This window comes from Sapajus apella, unplaced genomic scaffold (genome assembly GCF_009761245.1).
Source record: "Sapajus apella isolate SASKATOON/1434 unplaced genomic scaffold, GSC_monkey_1.0 scaffold23, whole genome shotgun sequence".
In the NCBI taxonomy this organism is placed as follows: Eukaryota; Metazoa; Chordata; class Mammalia; order Primates; family Cebidae; genus Sapajus; species Sapajus apella.
Window position 1 is genome coordinate 1,255,237 of NW_022436963.1, and position 7,799 is coordinate 1,263,035.

At 50.3% G+C, this 7,799-nt stretch overlaps 1 protein-coding gene across 5 annotated transcripts in view; it reads left to right on the forward strand.

The window, feature by feature from the left end:
- The first annotated feature begins 553 nt into the window (after window positions 1-553).
- BSN (bassoon presynaptic cytomatrix protein) overlaps window positions 554-7,799 on the forward strand; it is a 44,287-nt gene continuing 37,041 nt past the window's right edge. For 4 of the 5 annotated variants that reach the window (XR_004272411.1, XR_004272412.1, XM_032289841.1 and 1 more), the window contains exon 1: window positions 907-988. The gene's annotated coding sequence lies outside the window, so the exon portion shown is untranslated. Of the gene's footprint in view, window positions 989-7,799 lie in introns of all 5 variants that reach the window. The other variant, XR_004272413.1, reaches the window with a different exon arrangement.

Sequence of the window (7,799 nt, forward strand, 5' to 3'; positions counted from 1 at the left end):
TCAAGTGATTCTCCCATCTCAGCCTCCCAAGAAGCTGGGATTACAGGCATGCGCTACCATACCCAGCTAATTTTTGTATTTTTAGTAGAGACAGGGTTTTACCATGTTGGTCAGGCTGGTCTTGAACTCCTGACCTCAAGTGATCTGCCTACCTCGGCCTCCCAAAGTGCTGGGATTACAGGCTTGAGCCACCTCACCTGGCCCACCCTAGGTATTTCTATTGTGTAGGTTTAGAATCTTGGTACTCAAAGCTTGGGCCTCAGACCAGAGTATTGGCATCACCTTAGAGCTTCTTACAATGCAGACCCTACTCAGATCTACTGAATCAGAGTCTGTACTTTATCAGAACGTGAGAGGACATGTTCTGATCCTGCCACATGATGTGGTGCTAAGGGTTCAAGTGAGTGACGCTTGTCAAAGCTCAGCACAGCACACAGCAAATGGGCGCCATGATGATGCTGCTGGGCAGGAGGAGGAGGGTGGTGGTGGGGCTTGGCAGGATCACCCAGCTTGGTGGAGACCTCTGTAAGCTGCTTCTCTAAAATGTGTCTCTAACAGTCATTTTCAATGTCATTTCAGCACTTCCCGGAGACTGGACCCCAAGGAACCCCTGGGTAGCCAGAGAGCAGCTTCCCCAACTCCGAAGCAGGCTTCTGCTACTACTCCTGGCCATGAGAGCCCACGGGAGACAAGGGCACAGGGACCAGCAGGCCAGGAGGCTGATGGTCCCCGCAGGACGCTGCAGGTAGACAGCAGGACACAGAGATCAGGGCGGTCCCCCTCAGTGTCACCGGACAGAGGCAGCACCCCCACATCACCCTACTCCGTCCCTCAGATCGCCCCCCTTCCCAGCAGCACGCTATGTCCCATATGCAAGACTTCGGACCTTACATCGACCCCCAGCCAGCCAAACTTCAACACCTGCACCCAGTGTCACAACAAGGTCTGCAACCAGTGTGGGTTCAACCCCAACCCTCATCTCACCCAGGTAACCACCCCTGCGCCGGCTCCCCACTCACCTGCCACCTCATTACCATGCCTCCCCTGGTTCTCTTCCCCTCTTTCACCAACTTTCTTTTCCTGGTCATTTCCCTTGGCCACCAGCATCTGTGTCTTCCATGGGGATGTGTCCTGGTTCCAAGATGTGGTAGCAAAGAACTGGGCCAGTCCCCAGATGTTCCAAGGGATTCCTGCATACCCTGAAAGCTTGGGCAGAGTCTGAGAGTAGAAGATACTTTCTAACCCTCTGGATCAAGTTTGGTCTGGAAAAATGGCCTTGGAGAGGGGCAAAGACAGTCTTATGAACAATTTTTCCCAATGGAGCTCATTTGGTGTGGGGTCAGACCTCACCATGGCAAACTTCCCTGACCTAGGCCAGGAGGCCTCTCTCTTTGACAGCAGGCCCTAGAGGAGGATGCTGGTGAGGGGAGAAAGGTTCACTGGAGGCAAGAAACTGCCTTCCAGCTGAGCTCTGGGAAGCACCTTTTATGGGCTTTAGTTCCAGTCAGCTGGGGGCCTGAGGTGGTGGGGCAGCTACCCCACTCTAAAGAAATGACCTTGGGGTAAAGACCCAGGCTGGGAACCAAGCATTCACCAAGGATGATGACAGTGTCCTACATTCACCAAGAGGCCACTGTAGGACCATTTCTGTGAATTTGGCTTCTTTTTTGCCCAAGAGGACAAGAGGACTCTGGGTCTACAGCCCTAATCTGGCTTTGTTGAGGACGCTTTGAATGACTGTGGGGTGCCTTGCCAAGTGAGCTGAGGCCATCGCTTTGAAATGGACGGAGTACGTCTGCTGATTTTCTCCTACTCCTCTGGGAGTAGAAGCCTCTGGTTCTCTCCACAAGGATCTGTCTTTGGACAGGATGGGGAGAGGCTGGCTGCAGGCACAGGCATGGCTGCCTCTGGGATTAACAGCAGCTGGAGCCATTTGGACCATGTGGGAGAGGGCTGAGTGAGAATAATTGTTCACAGGTCAGGGTCTATATATGCCATGAGGTGCTGTGGGTGTGGGACGTGTGGTTTGTGAGAGGTAAGTGTGAGATTCTGAGGAAGGAGCTGTCGGTGTGGGGAGATGACTCAGTGCCTTTGGAGTCGCTCCTGGAGTGTGGGGGCTTCCTGAGGAGGCGTGCACGCTCGTGATTATTGCATCTGTGATTAGAAACAGGCCATTCTGCACTGTTCAGTTAGGTAAGCGCTTGCTATTCAGAATTTTGAACAATACAATTAAGGCCAGGGAAGCTCACCTGTGTGTTTCCACCAGCGAGAAGCCAGAAGCACCTCACAGGAACAGGGAGGAGGTGGACTGGACTGCTATGGGGACATTCCCTCCTCATGCTGGCCTTGCCCCTCTGGGTTCCACCTCCCCTGAGATGTAGCACAGGACTTGGGCAACTCTGGGTCAGGTGGGTGGGGATTAAGGAAGAGCCACACATGGTGGCCCCAGGCTCCTGGTAGGTATCCCATTCCTCACCACCCCACAGCCTCTGTGTATTGGCTCTCCAAGCCCAGGACCTTCAATGAGGTAGGAAAGGAGCCAGCCTTTGGCTATGCCTGGAAAAACAGCAGAGTAGGAGGACCTTGGAGACACTCAGTCCATCTGCCTCATTGTGCTGAGAGGAAGCTGAGGCTCAGGGCCAGGAGAAGATGGGGCCTCAATCTCACTGCAGATCTACTGTGTTTGGTGAAGAGCAGGTCTCAGCCAAATACTTCAAGCAAATGCTCGGCTGAACAAATGAAATGAAATGGTTCTTTGCTGTGAGATTCCACAGGACTTTCAGTGTTCTGAGGGGCATTGCAAAGTTCCAGGACAGGGTTGTGGTCGGCAGCCTTTCCCAGACTTACTTTCACAGAACATCTTAAGAGCTGTTGTTCCATGGCACCCAGTTTGAGAATTGCTGACCTGGTCCCTTCTCCAAGTTCATACATGGTGGATGCCCTTTTCTGCTGGGGTTTCCAGGTAGAACCTTTGCTTCTCCAGAGTTGGCCTTCAGTGGTGTTCTTGTCAAGGAAAAATAATCCTTGGCACATCTTCCTTGTGTCTTGGCTTATTCTGGGTTATTCTGGACAAAAGAGCTGTGGACCTAGACCAGTGGCTTGGTCGCCAGCCATCCCCCAGGGATTTTCTGCCTCATTTTCCCCATCCATAGTCCATTTTTGCTCAGACTGAAGCTGGTTCTGAACAAATAGGGAGGTCCCAGATACTCTTCTTGGTGGAGGCCGTTTCTTTCCAGATTTTTCCAGGCCTGGTAGCTCAGGGCAAGCCAGTAATTTAACCTGTCTGAAACCACAGAGAAAGCCTGGGTGCTTCTGTTTGAGGCCTGAACATTTCTGACCACCCATAAGAGACCCTTCCTCTGACAATACACTGACGCCAGGGAGGCAGAGGCATTGGCATTCAGTCCCCAATGATGAGGAGAAGGCAGGACGACAATTCTCTTCTCTCTGTAGATGTGGATTTTTGGACAAGTACTTGAATTTCCTGAATGTCAGATTTCTCTGAAGGAAAAGCAGGAGTCCAGGGATTGGCATTGGTGGCTTTGGTAATGCCCATGCCTGCTCAGGCCTGCAAGTCCACCTCTCCATTCTTTAGTGACTTACATTTGGGCCCACCACCCCTCTCTGAACCAGAAGGGTGGTCCGGAGGTTGCCCTTATTAGGCTTCTATTCTGACAGCTGGGAGTAGGAGACAAGGCATGGGCCTGAGCCTGCTGGGTAGAAGATGGGAAGGTGCAGTTTGGGTGGGCAGTGGGGATGGGAGTGAGCTACTGGGGAATATGAACAGTGGCCTGGGGCTTCCATGCTGCACTCAAAGCAGCCCCAGAAACACATCCTGGCCTAGAGCTCCTCCGGACGCCAGTCTGTCCTCATCAGAGAGGCATCCCAGCAGTGAGTACGGTGTAGATGCAGGATTGCTTGCATGCCCAAGCTTCCAGTCTGATCAGCTGAATCCTCCCAGAGCACCATCTAGAGTAAAGGGACCCACCATCTGCCCCTGTGGGCAACAGCAGGGTTGCCACCCCATTCCCAGCCTTCTAGGCCAAGGTGGTCCATCTGCCTCCCACCTCCCTTGCTCTAGTCAGAATTACTTATAAGCTTCTCTAGGAAAACCACAGAAGAGCAAGCATGGTCTTCCCTCACCTGTTCCAAGGTCTGGACTTGGCTGAGGCCAACCCAAAGATGTTTAACCCATACCATCCACTACTCCTACCCAATGGCAAGCCGTGAGCCTATGCAGTTTCCCGCCCAGGGTGGGTGGCGTGGAGTAGGGAGGGAGACAATGCAGTGGCTCCGAACCTCTCTCTCTCCTGCCTGCATCCCACTGCTTTCCGGCAAGGACCAGGGCACCAGATGGCTCGGGGGTGGTGCTGTGAATTCAGCACAGATCCCTCCGCTGCAGCTAGCAGGCTTGTCTCTTTCCCTCTGCTCCCTCCTGGCCACACTGCCGCCTGGGCCAGAGAGGAACGAGGAGCCGGTTTCAGGACATGGGACCAGCAGTGTACTGAGGGGAGGCAAAGGTGTCTTCCTCCTTCCCGGGCCCAGGAGGGTGTCTGCCCAGCCTTCCAGTGCTTACCTCCAAGCAAAATGGAAGTGGATCTCCAGGTGGCAGGTCCTCCAGGATGCCTTTCTCCCACTGAATAGCTAGTCCTTGGGCAGTTTGCTTTAGAGTAGCCTCCTTGACCTAAACAGTCTCCAAGTCAATAGAGAAATGCTCTCCAAACTTCAGTTACTCTGGGGCAGCTTAGTACATGCCCTGAGGCGGTCCATGTTCCCAGGAGATAGGACTTTCAGCCTACTTATTTGCTTGGACCTCTGCAGGGTGGAGGCCAGAGCCACTGGGGTCATGAGGAGACAACAGGCATGGAATTCTACCTTTTAGTTTTGGAAGATGGCCATAAGTTAAGCTAAGAATGAATGTAAAATTAATTCTGAAGCGAAAATATGAAATTTTACTCCTAAAACACTTGTTTTCATAGCTAAGGATAAAGGAAACAGAATAAAAAGAAAATGCATTAAAAATGGTAGAGAAAAAGAGAAATCCATAAATAAAGCAGGAGTGGGAAGATGCGGAAGAAGGCACAAGAAGGGGAGGCAGGAAAGGGAGGTGAGGGAGAGACAGCCAGAGGCAGGAAGAGGCAGGGAACACGAAATCTTGGTAAAGCTCCCAGTTGCTGGCTGGTAACCTGTTGGTTTTGCTGCTTCTACTCTTTATTTTGCTCAACCTTTGGCCTGGACAGGCATGCTTATCCTACTGAGTCAGAGGGCAGCCCTCTCCCTTCTTCCTGTCCTTGCCACTCTCCACAGTGCTTTTCAGTCCTATTGTTAGCCAGGAACTGTCCCAGACCCGGAGAAATAGGCAGAAGTGAAGCAGATGTGCTGCTCAGCTTTGTGAAGCCTTCAGGCCAGTGCAGGAGGCAGCACTTCCACCAAGAACCACACAAGCAAACACACAATCACATCTGGGGTCAAGGAGGGGAGGGGCATGGGGGCTGCTGTTGGTATGATGCTGAGACAAGATTCCTGGGGGTAGCTGGGCATGGTGGCTCACACCTGTAATCCTAACACTTTGAGGGTGGGCAGATCACTTGAGCCCAGGAGTTCAAGACTAGTCTGGGCAACATGGTGAAACCCCATCTCTACCAAAAAAAAAAAAAAAAATACATGGTGTGGCCAGGCATGGTGGCTCATCCCTGTAATTCCAGCACTTTGGGAAGCTGAGGTGGGTGGATCACAAGGTCAGGAGTTCAAGACCAGCCTGGCCAAGATGGTGAAACGCTGTCTCTACTAAAAATACAAAAATTAGCCAGGCGTAGTGGTGTGTGCTTGTAATGCTACTCAGGAGGCTGAGGCAGAAAATTGCTTGAACCTGGGAGGCAGAGGTTGCAGTGAGCCAAGATTGTGCCATTGCACTCTAGCATGAGTGACAGAGTGGGACTCCATCTAAAAAAAAAAAAAAATACATGGTGCAAAAATACATGGTGGTGCATGCCTGTAGTCCCAAGTATTTGGGAGCCTGAGGTAGGAAGATCACTTTAGCCTGGGAAGGTATAGACTGAATGAGCCATGATCATGCCACTGTACTCCAGCCTGGGCGACAGAGTAAGACCCTGTCAAAAAAAAAAAATTATTGGGGGCTTCTCCAAAGACAGCGTGTTAGGCTGTAGAATGTTAGAATTGCTGGACAGAAGGCAGCTGGTAAAAGGGGAGGCCTGAGGGGATGTGCTTGGTCCATGTGAGGGCTCGGAAGCAAGTCAGGTCCAGAACAGCTGGGGTATCACAGAACAGGACCAGAGGGCGTACAAGTCCTCCTGGGCTTGCTGGGGTCTCCTACTGTACTCCCAGGGTTTGGGAAGGTGGCAGTAGGAAGGTCAGATGTGCATTTTAAACACCCCCTGATGCAATCTCAAGGGCCCTTCAAATAGCTAAAATAATTGTGAAAAAGAAGAACAAAGCTGAAGAACTCACACTGCCTGATTTAAAAACTTACTACAAAGTTAAAATAGCCCAGAAATAAACTCTTAGGTATATGGTCCGACGATTTTTGATAAGAGTGCCAAGACCATTCAGTAGGGAAAGAACAATCTTTTCAACAAATGGTGTTGGGAAAACTGGATATCTACATGCAAAAAAATGAAGTTGGACCTTTTCCTTACATTATATACAAAAATTAACTTCCAAATAGATCAAATACCTAAACATAAGAGCTAAAACTATAAAACTCTTAGAAGAAGACATAGGGGATAAGCTTCACAACATTGGCTTTGGCAATGATTTCTTGGATATTGCACCAACAGCACAGGCAACAAAAGAAAAAATAGACAAAATAGACTTCATGAAAATTAAAAATTTTTTTTGCATCTAAAGGCACTATCAACAGAGTAAAAAGACAACCCACAGAATCGGAGAAAATATTTGCTAATTATATATTGATAAGGGATTGATATCCAGAATATACAGAGAAGTCCTACAACTCAACAACACAACAAACAAACAAAAAACAATTAAAAATGGGCAAAGAGGCTGGTCACAGTGGTTCACGCCTGTGGTCCCAGCACTTTGGGAGGCTGAGGTGGGCGGATTGCCTGAGCTCAGGCATTTGAGACCAGCTTGGGCAACATGGTGAAACCCCATCTCTACTAAAAAAACAAAAATTAGCTGGGCACTAACTAGGTGGGCAACTGTGGTCCCAGCTACTTGGATGGCTGAGGCAAGAGAATCGCTTTAGCCCAGGAGGCGAAGGTTGCAGTGAATCAAGATCGCAGTACTGGGTAACAGAGCCAGACCGTGTCTTAAAAAAAAAGCAGCGGGGGGAGGGGGCAAAAAGAGGAGTCAGGTGTGGTGGTGACACACACCTCTTGTCCCAGCTACTTGAGAGGCTAATGCAGGTGGATATCTTGAGCCTAGGAGTTCGAGACCAGTCTGGGCAACTAGCTAGATCTCTCTCTGAAAAACAAAATGGGCAAAGGACTTGAAGAAATATTTCTCCAAAGAAGATATACAAATGGCCAATAAGCACGTGAAAAGATACTCAACATAGATTGGAGGTGGTGGCTTATGCCTGTAATCCCAGAACTTTGGGAGGCCAAGGCAGGTGGATCACCTGAGGTCAAGAGTTTGAGACCAGACTGTCCAACATGGTGAAATCCTTTCTCTACTAAAAATACAAAAAATTAGCCAGGTGTGGTGGTGGGTACCTGTAATCCCAGCTGCTTAAGAGGCTGAGGCAGGAGAATTGCTTGAACCTGGGTGGCAGAGGTTGCAGTGAGCCAAGATCGTGCCACTGCACTCCAGTCCAG